Source organism: Apis florea, unplaced genomic scaffold, assembly GCF_048593485.1.
Source record: "Apis florea isolate Af1SG1 unplaced genomic scaffold, ASM4859348v1 contig_3791_pilon, whole genome shotgun sequence".
NCBI classification, from domain to species: domain Eukaryota; kingdom Metazoa; phylum Arthropoda; class Insecta; order Hymenoptera; family Apidae; genus Apis; species Apis florea.
In genome coordinates this window covers 448,832-463,875 of record NW_028256855.1, presented here as the reverse complement: position 1 = coordinate 463,875, position 15,044 = coordinate 448,832, and the positions used below count along the sequence as shown (strand labels likewise).

At 28.9% G+C, this 15,044-nt stretch overlaps 1 long non-coding RNA gene across 1 annotated transcript in view; it reads right to left on the bottom strand.

Moving 5' to 3' along the window:
• Window positions 1–222: 222 nt before the first annotated feature.
• The window catches only part of LOC147656389 (uncharacterized), a 52,900-nt gene continuing 38,078 nt past the window's right edge, over window positions 223–15,044 (bottom strand). The window contains exons 3-4 of the long non-coding RNA XR_015294538.1: window positions 460–666; window positions 223–332 (exon numbers count right to left, since the gene is read on the bottom strand). This is a non-coding gene — a long non-coding RNA (uncharacterized LOC147656389). The remainder of the gene's footprint in view (window positions 333–459; window positions 667–15,044) is intronic.

Here is a 15,044-nt window from a genome sequence, read left to right as displayed (position 1 = left end):
ACATCGTTTGATTGATTAAGTGTCTTGGTATACACACACATATATATATATATATAAATCTTTTAAAAACTTGTAAACTTTGTTTTTGAAAAAACAATTTTTCACTCATGGATTCGATTCTTTTGACATTTACAATTCGTAATCTATGTAAATAGAAATGATTTATCGTGATTCAAATGATTAACTTTTTGGTAAAAAACAAAATTGAAGTAATAGAACGAATAATAATTAAAATAAATATTTTTAATCATTTGATTAATTAATTACTCAGTTGGAGGAAGAGCGTTATTTCATACTTCGCAAAATCAATATATATATATCAATCATGTTTTCTACTTACAATCAGTCATGTGCATCGAAATCAGTTGAGTAGTTATTATAGTATTCGTGAAACATGAAAACAAACATGGGTTAATATTAATATTTGGAAAATTGTTCACCGTATAATGTAACAATTACCGTTGACCAAATATCATTAATATCTGGCTTCGTCGATAACAAATCCCGTGAGGATGCATCAATCGCCGTGAATCGATGTGTTGACAATATCATAGAAATTCATGTTGTGATAAAATTACGGTTATCGATAGGCGGATACACTGTTCGTTGCGGTATTTATACCGTCGGGTGGTTTATATTCTATGCAGCTGTTTTATGTAACAAAACCTAAAAAAAAAAAATCTGCTTTAAAAATGCTAAATTTAATTTAAATTTAATCTTAAGATTGTTTAATGATCGAAATAATTATTACGATAAAGATATTATTTATTTATTGTCAACTTTAAATGTAAATCTTTGTTAATCTTATGAATCAACGAAATAATTTCTTTATTTGAAAATTTCAATTGCTAGTAAGAAAAAACAATGTAATATATCTTATCGTCTGACTTGTTACATCGACATTACGAATTCTAGTTATCCCTAGATTTTACTCTAGATTTAACGAAGTTACTCGAGCTTGATTGGATTAAGGCAATATTAGGATAATGAATTAAGTTAAAGCAATGTGATACAATATAAAGATAATTTTAAATGGCAACGAAGGCAATGAAAGATGCAAATATTTGGAGCGATGCAATTATTAAAACATGTAAAACAATTATTAATTTATGAGATCGAGAGTAATAATCGTCTTATTTAGTAACACTTCTGATGCAAACGTGTTGATATCATTGTTACGTGTCATGCTTTCTAGCAAACGGATTATTTAGTATCAAGAGGATATGTATTACTAATGTACAATGTTGTTTTCTGCACGCGTATTATTTCTTTGAGGAACGTAATTCATATTTGATGAACGATACACTTGTTCGTGAGAAACGTGTAACGTGTAATAAATAAAATGTGGAGAAATGAGAGAACAATTTTCAAAATTATCAATATCTCTAAATTGAAACAAGGTTATAATTAATTTATTAATTCTTAATCTGTTATAGATAAAAAAAGAACTATCATTTTTAATTATGCAACATGTGGGAGAATTTATTTTTATAATAAATGAGAAGAAATATAAGTTTTGTGAAAATTATTATAATTTTACAAATTTTTTCAATCGACAACTGATTGAATGAGCAATCTTGAAGAAAGAAAATTGAAATGAGAATAATTTTGAAAGAGTTTGAGCACATTTGTTCCATGTTGACACGTAAAAAGAATCATTGTGTTAGAAGAAATTGAATTCATTCATGCAAAGTACGAAATAGAAAGGGTAAACAATACGTAATTAATATTATTGTAAAATACAATTGTTTTAAAGCAATAGTGGAACGTGAAAGAATATTGTTGGATGGTTCTTTCCTTTTCCTCTTGATACACTTGAAAATCTTGTAAAAAACAAAAAATCATCGAAAGATTCTTAAAAGTGATTTTACAAGATTTATGTAATTATTAGAGATTTTATGACAAATGAATTAAGGCTTTTTTTATAAATAAATAAAATGCAAAATAAAATATTTAAAATTTCAAAAAAAAAGTTAAGAAAAAAGATTGAATTAGATTTTGCAAATTTTTTAAAATTTATATCGAAAATTTGAAATATTTTTTATCTGAATATTGAAAATTCGAAATATTTAAACTTTCACGTATCTGGAATAATCTTTGAACTTTCAAAAATATGAACTTTAGAAAATTTTAACTTCCAATGATTTCAAACTTCAAATATTCAACGTTTGCAGACGTTTTAAAAGGTCTATTTGAAATATTCACTATTTGAACTTTAAAAAAAAAAATATGAAATATGGAAACTTTGAATGTTTTAAAACTAAATTTTTTTAAAAGAATTACAAGTTTTAACAATTCTGATGACGATTAATTGTTTATACGAAATGATTTTTATCCAATAGAATTTTTCACCCTATCAAATGTAATTCATGTAAATTTTGTTCGAAGAATTAAAATCAGAAATTGCACTTTATTCATAAAGGAATTAACAACAAAAAATTGTTCCACGACAATTCAATTTAATATCCAATTATATATTCTTTTTATTTCTAACATAGACATAAAATATATTAAATTTTAGTTTCCCAAGAGGCAATCACAAGGTAATTTCTCGAAAACGTATTCACTCGAATTTAATAAATTCATTTTTTCGTTCTTTTAAATTCAGTTATAATAAAATCCATTTATTCCATGTAATGGAAAAATGTTACGTGGAAAATTACCTTTTAACGTTTAAAAAAATTCCTACGTTAATCGAAAGGCGAAGTTTGAAATTTATACATTCAGAACAATTCAAAATTGTTAGTAATAGGAATAATATAAAGTTAAAAACTTCCTATACGGGCCAATTATCGAATACATTAACTTTGTGAAACTGAATTATTATAAAAAGTTAAAGTGTCATTAATATTCATGTAATTAAACAAGACAAAAATTTTATTTTACATTTGTATTTTTATTATATCATAATATGATATAATAATTATACTATTATTAAAATAAATATTTTCTTAACATATAAGTTTCCGTTAAAAATTAACAAAATATGTTTTCTATATTTGTATTTAGAAGAATATAATAATTCGAAAAATAATAAAAAAATAAAAGTAACGAATAACAAAAAGAAATAGCATAAATTGATAAAAATATAAATATATGATTGTAGTTAATGGTTACGTGGCGCTAGTGTCGCATCCTCGATTGTCAAAGTGTTAATACAAAGTAATAATTTTTATTTTAATAAATTCGTGCAATGTTTACATTCTCAAAAGATGTCGATTTTTACTCTTATAATTTTAAATTAAGATTTACGTGAATCTTTCAAATATTTAAAATAATATCTTAGTTACTAAACGTTGCTAGAAAAAAATCACACACCTTATCAAATGGGTATCGATCGATATGCTTACAATCGACCAAACCAGCGTGTTTGGAAAAGGCATCGAATCGAAAGTTAAGCCGATACTTTTACGATAATCGAAGGAAATTTGCCTAATCCACGAAAATGGACTTTCAAGTTGGGCTATTGTAACAAAAATGGTTGATGGACCCAATTTTTCGGATATTTCGAAAGCCGCAAGTTCTCTAGGAATGATCGAAATAGTCAACGATAAATTAGGATCGAGTAATTTACGTCACCTGTAAGCTCCTTTCAAGAGATTTATACGTTATATACATTTCTAGATTTATACGTCAAACCTGTCACCGATAAAAGAGGAAACCAGTGAAATTTATTTCTGCTCTCGGTACATTAACCCTACATCACGAACGTTCCTCGATATTTTTTTTAACTTGGTTGAAATATCCACTAATTTCATCATTTTTTTGGAAATTTTTCTATATTTGTATATATTAATAATTATTTGTTTATGATACAATATAAAGTGTATCACTTTGTTCAATCGATTGAGAATATATTATTAAAAAAAAAAAAAAAAAAAATGAAAAGCTTATGTTTGGAAACAAAAAGATTCTGATACAATAATATGTGTAAATTATATCCATTTCAGTCAAATGTATAAATTTTCAATTATTTTTAGTTTACATTATTTGAAAATTATAATAAAATCCATTGAAGCAATATTTATTTAGCATCCATCAAACCATAAATTAATTTTGGTTGAATTAATGAGTAATAAATGTTAAATATTTCAAAGGTAGATGGTAATAAATTAATTTCAATGTACACACTATCATTCACGTATTTTCAGACTCTTTTTCAGACGTATTCAGGATAAAAATAAATAATTAAGTTACACATTTATGATTACATTACACAGTTTTGAAGATTTTGTTTAATCATATTATAGAATAAAATTATTAAATATTGTATTAAATATTATTCAATGATTATTGATAAAATTTATACGATTGTTTATGTATTATTGTTTAACGATTTGTTTAATTAAAGAGAATTTATTATTTACAAAGTATTTTTACACAATGAGAAACAGTTTCGTAATTCGATAATTAGGAATGTAGTGTATAGATAATTAGGAACATTATTCATCTGGAAACAAAATACGAAGGATACGGATGAAGCGGGAAAAAAATTTTCTCCCAAATGCAAAATGCATATGCAGTGGTTAAAATTAACATTTTTATCATGCTCGTGATGGAACACCGTGATTTTTCTGCGAATGTCCGTGAAAAATATACGATTCTGGTTTCATAAATATACACCATGAGTATAATTTCTATGAAAAAAAAAAAAAAAAAAATTGAATCTCATCAAAGTTAAAAGTTCTTTTATTTACGTAACAAGTGCAATTCCACTTTGCAACTGTACAAAAATGGCAAAAATAAACATTGTTGAACGTGCAATGTAAAAATTTTCCTTCTACATTTTTGATCTCATTCCTGGAACAGAATCGTAGCCGGTATGATTTATTAGAACTACTGAGAGAGTATTTCAGTAGTAATATTTAAAATAATAGTATTCAAAAATTTTATTTTTTATTCAGACGGACAAATTTTCGCTTTCTTTTTATTTGTGTTATTTCAATCAAAATGAACACGTTTGAAAGATAAATAAATTAATCTGATATTTGTTTTTATTTCATTTAATGGATAAATATTCGTTATTTTAACCTCACTAGTTTAAAAATGTTTTTCTGAAATAATGAAATGTACATAGAATATAATTAGAATGTTTTTCCAAAATCAGTAGATTTTATATGGAAGTATATAAAATCTCTAGATTTTATATAAAAGTATATACTTCATAACATACATTCTCTTGATATGCAAGGAAAATAATTATATTTCCTAATTTTTCATTATTATTCGAAATAATTCAACATTCGATCGAACAAATCGCAAGAAAACTAACTTGAGTAAAATTCTAAAATTTTATTCACTTTAAATGTACACCAAAAAAAATTCAATTATTCTATTTATTTTTATTTTATCTGCTCCCATTTCCCGAATAATAAAATACTCGATTCAAAGTTTCGGACAAGTGTGTGTTCCAAATGTGAAATATTAACAACGAAATCCTTCTTCCCCATTAAAAAGTATTGTTGTCGACTTCGCAACCCTGAACCAGATAGCTAGAACGCCCATTACGATACCGTTCTGCTACACAAGGGATGAGATTGAATTACTCAGTTGGTAGAAGTGACATCTATTCTTGATCATTAGTGGGTGATTGAATGACTTCTACTCGATTGAGCATTCGACGTCCACCGGTTCCTGTTTCGGGATCAAGGGAAGGGCCTAGTCGGATCGAAATAGAACCGATGAAAAATGGCGCACAAGCGTTTCATAGTGACGTATTTAGGATGTCTCGTGGAGCGTGGCTCATTTCCGTGGTGAATTTGAATCGATTTTCACGATTTTTTTTTTTTACCGTGCACTTTGTTCACGAATGAACGGAGTGTAAAAATGGAAGTTTAACGAGATCCAGAAAATTGAATTTGAGAAAATTTTTCGTTCAAAGTGGTAGAGAAATTTGGTAAATGATAAAACTTATTAATGACAATTAGGAAGATTAACGAAGAAAGTGAAGAAATTTGAGAAAATTTGGTGGGATGTTTAAAATTAAAATTAAATTAAATTATTGACACTAATGAAAGAATAATTTAGTTTAAAAAGTTTAAAAAGAGAATGACTATTTAATATTTTGAAATTTTGAAGTTGAATTGAAATTGAAATACTATTTTTTGTAGAAAAATTAATTAAAATTATGTAATTGCAATATCATATACTTTAAAATATTTTAAATGTATTCCTAGAATTCTTGGAGAAGGAACAAGCATGTAATAAGAAACAAGTCTATTTCTTGTTTAATAAATAATTAATTATTCGGATTTGTTTCTTTAATATTTATGTGACAGTTCCATTTTTTTGATGAAATTTCTTGCTCCGTTCTTGCTCACGATCTAGCACGTGATGTTCAAACGAATATTTATCAATTGTTCGCTAAGAAACATTGAAAATATGAAGTCAGAAAGCGTACTTAATATCTTTCGATACTTGAAATTGATTTATATTCTTCTGAAGAATTTTTCTAATTTTTTTTTCTTCGTACACTTTGTCATTAAAAATTTTCTTCCTTGATATTGATAAAATAGATTCGTAAGTTTGATGATTTATATTGCTTAAAAATTTCGATATTTGCACAACTTAGAGAAATTAATGAAAAATGACGTTATAGGAAATTTGGTGATTGTTATTTAAGTAAGAATATAGAATGTAGAATATCAATTTAACCAATTTTTCCAATTGGTTTCGCACCCCCTTTTAAATTAATTATTTAAATTCTCATTGGCTAAATTATAATTAATTAATACGTTCATTATTACTTGAATTTTTTAGCTCGAATAAAAAAATTAATTTATTGTTAAAAATTCTACCAATCATATTTCTTCTAAATACTAATTTAAAGAACTTTAAATTAACTATCAAATAATACTCAATCTATACTTTCAGTTAAAGTCACTAAACAATCTATAATCTATAATAAATAGAGAACAAACAGAAGATAAAAATAAAAGAAGAACAGGAGAAAATTTATCTCAGTACGAGATAATCGTACTTGACACGGAATAAGATACAGTAAAATTATTATGATAACGTAGTAGTAGTAATAATGTTCCTTCCATCACTTGAATATTTTCAGCGAAAACCAGCTCCACTTATCAGGAAACTAGAACAACAGTGGAGGAACAGAGGTCTACAGAGGTTATACACACACACACACACACTCAATGCACTCATTTCTCAGACGTAAAAGTCGTGCCACCTCCTTTCATCATATGTCTCTGCTACTTGTGCTTCTCTTGCAGTAAAAATACAAACTAATAACGAAGATGAACGTTGAACTATTAAAAAGAGAATTCTATAGAAGGACAGAGATACGATTTACTAGCTCTAATTATAATTTTCTGATACATTTCTCCGTCACTGAGTGAGAACACAATACGATAACGAAGGTATTGGATTTGCTTGCAAGTTTTATAAGTTCCTAATAAATTTGCTTCGATATTATTGGGAGTTCAGAATGATAATAGGAATTTTTGTAGAGGTGGAGAATGGAGAAGAATAAGATTATTTATAATTTCGAAAGGAATTATTTCATGAGAGAAGATTGATGGATTATTGGTCAATTGTATCTTTTAAAGTTTCATTATCTCGTAATAAGCTATAAATTATTTTTATTGATTATTTATATTATGATTGAATATCAGAGAAGATTATAAAGATGATTAATGATATTGTTTATTAAATATTACTAAAAAAAAAAGTTGTATCTAATAAAATTGTAGAATTATTTTTTTTTCTTTATTTCTTTAAGCAAAGTTCTAATTACGGATAATTTATGTAAAAAATAAATTATCTTTTAGCTCAGCATAGATTCAATTTAAATTTTAATTTCGCCTTCTATTTTAATTTCTACTCTCTCATATTTGGTTTCAATTTTAATCCTTTAATTTTGAGTTTCACTTTAAAACTGCACTCTTGTCATTTGTTTCAGGTTTAACTTCAAATTTCTATTTTTTTACCCTGTTATCTCGTAATTTCATTAATGTATATCAATTTTTCTAAAGTATTTGTATATATTTGTATATATCAAATTATTTAAAAAAAAACTAATAGAAAATAATCAATATTAATAGCATTGATTATTTTATTGAAAATTATATATATCAGATTTACGCATCTATTCAATTTATCTACATCGATATTTATCTAAATGATAACGTCTTTTCGATGAAATAACATTATGAAAAATATGTTATGTGAAATATAGAAAGAATAATAAAATGAATTAACAGATTGCCTCTAAAAATGCATATAAAATGTATCAAAGGTACTCGTGTAGATCATTATCTCGAGTCACATACTAATGAACAAGTATCGTTAAATTACTTTCTCTCAATTGTATTGGAATAAACAGCAAAAATGTAATTAGCTACGTTAAAATAGTATATTCCCTTCGGGCATATAAACTTTTATTCGTCTTCTTGAAATGTTAATTAACATTTTCGTGAAATGCTTCTGATAAACGTTTGAAATTATAAACTTTTGTTAATTATTTACCGAGGTAATCGTTTGGAAACTCCATGCGACGTTTGTTTCCTAAAATTTTTAAAGGGAGATCTTGATCTCGAGATTTTAGAATCTCGTTTTATTTTATTAAAGTTAGATTAGAATATTTTTAAATCTAAATATTATTAACTAAAATTATTATTATAATTGAAATAAATATTTCTTTTTTATATTAATCTACAGATTTTAAGGTATTGAATTTTTTTAAATTGCAAATGAAATTCTATTATTTTTTAACAGATTTGTTCAATATTTAGTACCATGTAATTAGTACAAACAATATAAGAAATTATTAAAAATTAATTTTAAATTTAATTAAGCTGAAACATATTTCAGCTTACAACAACTTTCGAGTTAATTAGTTTCTTTTAAATAAAAATTGATATTAATTTTCTGCCAATTTGAAATACATTTCTTTAAATATCCATTTGAAAAATTTATATAAATTATAATAAACTCGATATTAATAATAATTACAAATTAATTTTAGAATCTCTTAAAATAGAGAATCTTTATTTGAAATTCTTCTACGATCAAACGTTAAATTATTTAAATTCTCCAAGAATCTTTTCAACAAATACATATTAAAGGAGCACGTTTGGTGTGAAATGAGAAAAATTTATCGAAAAATACTCTTGGAAAATTCAAATGCATCTCATTATCAATATCACTCTTCGTTTCAAAACCTTTCCAAACCTTTTCAAAATATCCAATACGTCTGTTCGAAGAGACATTGTATTATAAATAAAAGAAAAATTCTTCACAATGATCAAGAGACGAATGTCCAGCACGAATGATGTTCAAAAATTTGTTACAACCTCGGAGAGGAAATTTCGAAAGAAGAGGGAGATAAATCTCGTTTCAGATTTATCGTTGGCCAACGAATCAAGGCAAACAAATCTGTCCAGGCAAAAGTGGAATAGTATATTTTCGCAGATTCGTCGTTCATCCTCACCCTTTGAGACCATTTTACGTCGGCCAGGGGAAACAAGGGGACGGAGATAGCTTAATCTTATACATAAAACTTATTTCGTTCGCGCATCAACAGCGTAGCTCGAGTATGTATTTGAGTATTTTCCATGAAAAAAATTCCATGAATATAATATGCATTTTGCATATAGAAAGATGTTGGAAAAATATTGAAATACGATAAATTTGTTACTTTAAATCTGAAATATTTATTGCAGACTGTTATTACGATATAACATTGACATATATATATATACCGTTACAATAAATATATTTTCAATGCAATGTTAAATTGGAAATTAAATTGCTCTGTCAAATCGAAAGAAATTAATATTACGAAAAAAAGCAAAAAGAAGAAAAAGCGCAGCATCGTTCAACGTTTAACTAAAAAAAAATTTCCAATTTCACGATCGCCATATTATTCTTGGAGAGCAGAAGGATGTGTCAGAAATTGAGCACACTCGGATAGCCTTTCGCGTAAAGTCACGTTCAAACAGCTTTTGTGACCAACAATATATACTATATATAGAAGGAAAAATTTTCTCGCCTCGGAGAAGGACAAGGGGCTGGTTTGCATGGAGTGAAATCCAATTTCGAAGCGGGGAAAAAAAAAAAAAAAGGAAAAACGTGCAGAATCCTATTCCGCGAACAGCGGATTGGTAACGCGATGACTGGACAAGGTGGATCGTCTCTCGTCATATCTCGATAATATATATTCGAAAGAAATGGATTTTCCATGGGTGAAAGAAGGTGATTAAGCTTGATGAAGAATCTTTGGATAAACGTCCACACGAATAGTAGAATTTAGTTAATATTTTTACTGCGATGCTGTGTACGTAAATGTTTAAGTTAATCGTGATTTGGATAAGTTTGAGCGTGTTTCTATTGGTTTGCGTGATAAAATTTAAGTAATTTGGATGAGTTTGAGCGTGTTTTTGACGAAAATAATTATGTATCCTTGCAATTTTCGATTCAGAAAAGGAGTTATTTCTTAATTTAATATCCCATTTAGAGCTTCCATCTTCATTTTGTCTAGATTCGTATCGTTGAAATATTTGATCCTCTATTGCGAAAACGAAGTTGAGCAAAAACCTTGTAAAAACTTTTAAGAGTGTCACAAAATTTGCGTAATCTATAAAATCTAATTGAGCTTGAAATTGCGAAGGTCTACAGATCCTTTTACAGACCAAACAACCACTTACTTATCCCAAAGGGAAACCTAGACAAATTAGCAAACTTTCCACTCCAAGTGTTCGGATGCAACGACAAAAAGAAGAAAAAACAAATTATACATAAATAATAACATTAATCTCCTATAAATCTCTCCCGAAAAGGAAAATTTTTTTTTTTTTTTGGATTTGGAAAACGATCCGATCCCTATTTACTCCAAGGATGTATCCGAACAAGCTAATAAATTCTTTACATTTTTGCAGACGATTCGTAGGAGGATAGGGTAGGAAGATGATGCTCAAATAACTTCGAGTGTTTGGCTTCCTCGTGTCGTTGGTCAATAAGAAATTCATGAAGTGCACCAGTAAACAGGCTGAGTTGGAAACTCAGAAGAGGGGAGGGGGAAGCAAAGAGAGAGAGAGAGAGAGAGAGAGCGACAAAGGAATCGTAAGATTGCACGTACCAGTTGAGGACGACAGAGGAGGGGGAGGAGAGGAGAGAAGAAAATTCGTGGGGACAAGTTTGCGTGGTCGGTTGGTAAGAAGACACGATTCTTGGAATAACGGATTCGGCAAGTTTCTGAAATTCCAACAGGGTTTAAGTTGGCCGAGATTCGAGGAGAATTTTGATTTCGACAAAGGAAAGGAAAAACATTCGAGTTTCCCCTCCTCGAAAAACGAGGGGTGGGGACGAAAGGAGTTGATTGAAGGGAGGATTGAAGGAGAGGGGTGGGAAAATATCTTGTTAATCCGTGTAACTTTCAATTGATCGATTCTTCTTCTTCTTTTTTTTTTTTTTTTTGCGACTGTGATTACAGGATGGAGAGAAGATTTAAAGATGGATGGACGAAGCATGATACATTATATTTTTTTTATTTATTTATCTTAACTTTCTTAACTTCGTTGAAGGAAAAAGAGATTCGCGTGTCTTCTAGTTGATCTAGGTGTAACTTTTTTTACGTGATTGTGGAGATGAAGTGGTTGTAGGTGTTTCTCTTTTTTCTCTTTTTCTTTTTATTTCTACTTCGTTAGAAAGATTCGTGTAACTTTTTTTGTTGATCGGTGAAAATTTCACCCTTTCACTGTGTGAAAGGATTTACTTAGAGATATAGATACGTTCTTATCGTTTATTTTTCTTACTTTTTAACTTCTCCATTGAGATCTTTCTTTACTGAATTAAACTTTCCTCCAAGTGTAAACCTTGAAACTTTTTTTTTAAATTTGGCTAAAATGATATGATTCGTCTTGTCTTATTTGATAATTCGTCCATCGCAATCTTTCCAAATCCCGTTTCATTGAATTTCCTCAAGGAAGAAAGAGAAAATGTAAAACTTTCTACCAGAGAATTTTGATTTTACAGAGAGGATGGAGAACCCTTCCCGCTCGATGGAATGGAAACAACTCTGGCAAGTTTCTCTTGTTATGGGGGACAGGGGAGGGAAGAAACGTGTCTAATTAATACAACTTTCAGCAAGAGCAATATACTCTGGCAAGTGTAAGATAAACAGAGGGTAGTATCTCGAACGACAATTTGAGGAATATTATCCATCCTCCAGATGAACACGGGATTCTATAAAAACTGAAATAAAACTCGAAAAAAAAATCAAACTTTCGAATATCGATAATTGCCGCGTCCACGACAAATTTATCGGTTTATCTTAAATTTACAACGTTCCCCATAGTTAATATAATTCGGTGTACCGTGACGAGCAATCGCCTCTACCTCGAAATTACAACCGAAATGGCTGGTAATTAATTAATCTAAACGAGGCAACAAACGGAATAATTCACGGCGAATCGAAATTAATCAACGAAACGTCCGAAGCTAACCGCGAAACTTCATTCGCAACATGCCTCGTCCCTAGAATTTTCATACAGTAGGATGGATCTAATTCACCGCCCTTCAACCGCAGATCATCCTGGAAAATGCCTCGTCTGTATAATAAAATCCGTTGTGGTTGTCGAATTAATTCGCGACGAGGCTCCAAACTTGGAGAATTCGTCGATCGGTTCAACAACTGAATCGATCGAATCTTGGAGAGATTCTTGAATAATTGTCGGTTGCCTCGAATTCTCGTCTCCGGGAATTAGAATTTGAAATAAGATGGTGTCGAGGGTGTCGTAATTGCGTAAACTTTTGGGATGGGAGGAGGAGTGAAGAGGAAGGTGTTCCACGATATTTTTTCAATTCTTTTAGCATCGAGTCAATTAAAAATCAGTAAATATTGGATAAAAAAGAAGAATATCATTTTCGATTATTTCCTTCTAATTTAATGTAATGTATTAATTTTATTTATACGTTTATTCATATATTTTTGAAATTATATAATTCTCCGCACGTTTATTCTTATTTTTTTTCCTTTTTTTTTTTATCGTTTGGATATCAAAGTTATTGGCGAGGAATTGCAGCGTAACTCGTTCCTTTATGCGATAAGATATGGGCATCAGGTCTGCGTTGTGGCTAACAGGATTCTGGTTTTGACAAGGCAGATTTGCTCTGTATGGGTCTATGAAGTTGTCAGTGGAGTTGAGAAACTTGGTAGGTGGAGAGATATTCGGATAGATATTCAAATGGAAATGAAAAATTTCAAATATTTGAATAGATGGCAAAGTTTGGATTGATAAGATCGGTGAAAATGTTTAAAAAGAAGCGATTATTAACCAATTTTATTTTTATTTGTTATTTATTTATGATGATGAAACGGTTTGATAAAGTTGGAACGAAATTAACTATTTCTTTGTATTTCTTTCGTCTCATAAATGCAGAAAAAAGAATCAAATTTCTTGAATAGATAAGTTGATAGATTATCAGATGTGGTAAAATATAAGATACAGAGATTTCGATTAAAAATCGAAAGAGGATTTTTCTTATTTTTTTCTTATTCATTTCATCTTGTTCCATCACTAATCTATCGTTAAATTATTTCAGGAAATTAGAAAGCGAACAGTTAAGCTTCGTTAAGAAATTAATCGAAGAAGAGGAAGAAGTGTTCGCGCAAAGAATTCTCGAAACACTTTCACACTTTTTGTTACTTTCGTCTCATCGAAACCCATCCCATCTTTCCAATCGAGATTTAATTGCACATTTCTCGGATTCGTTGGAAGAAATTTATGAATACGATTTCCTCGAAGGCAATAAAATCTCGGAAGATTCGAACGTTAATCGTGATAAATTTCGCGATTGGGGAATTAAACTTGTTTAATTTGTTTCTCTAATTTTGCCGCTGCAAACTTTTGGGAAGTGTGCAGATTCGTAAAGTTAAACGATATTTTTTCGTTGTAACGTATTTCTTTATTCGCGATGAAATGATAAAAATTCTAATTTGTATTTGAATGTTGATTTTCTACAAGATCTTTTGCCCGATTCTCTTGCCTGTGACGATTAGAAATTTTTCTAATTTTCGTGAAAAATTTTTATAAATTTATAAATAATTTCGTGTTATTGAACAAAGTTAATAAAATGAAGGAAGAAATTTCTAAAAGTTTCTGTTTATTTAAAATTTACACGAATGAAATTTTGTAATGAGAATATTTCAAACGAGAGAAATATTAATTAATATTATTGGATCATTATCTGCAATTGATTGCAAATGTTCAATCTACAAAAGCAGATGTCTTTGATGCTGTAAAAAATTCAGATTATTTATAAAGAGCAACATTACGTTAAACAATTTAAATATTATAAATTCTAAACGTGTTAAAATATGAATTAACAAGAAATGAAATACAGAATACCATACGTTTACCATATTCGCTAATATTTCATCGTAACTGTTCTCATAGTTCAGAGCAACGTTTCAATATGTAGCGAAACAATTATCAATAAGTCTCCACTGTTCGTTCGTGAATTACCACTGGTAGAAACCATTAATAGCCGCGCAATGCGTGCAGTGGAAACCATTTAATAATGTAATTGAAGTCTTAGACACGTTGGAATGTGCGATTATTGTTTTGAATTATACTCTCAATGTTCTACAACGTGCAACAAGTTACAACGGCCATTGTGGAAATTCTGTTGCAATAATCCAGAAATATTCCATTAATTCCTCTATCTCATTTAAATGATCCCAAATATCTAGATTTAAATTCATTCGATAGAGTCAAACATTTAAAAATCGAGCCATTCGAATAAGAAATTAAACAAATTTTTCATCGCAAACGAACTTTGATTTTTCGCCTAAAAAAAAAAAAAAAAACACGGGAAGGAACTAAAAATTTTGTCGTCGAAACCCACTCAAATGATAGAGGAAACCGCGCCAATGAAGTCAATTTTTGATCCATCCCGATATCTCAATCGGTTGCCGAGATATAAGGATTCAAAGTTTTCATACTTGCTTGGCGCGATGCAAAAATTGTGAATGGCTCCGCGGTCCAGTGACCTATATTTTTTTTCTTGGAAATGCGTACTACGTT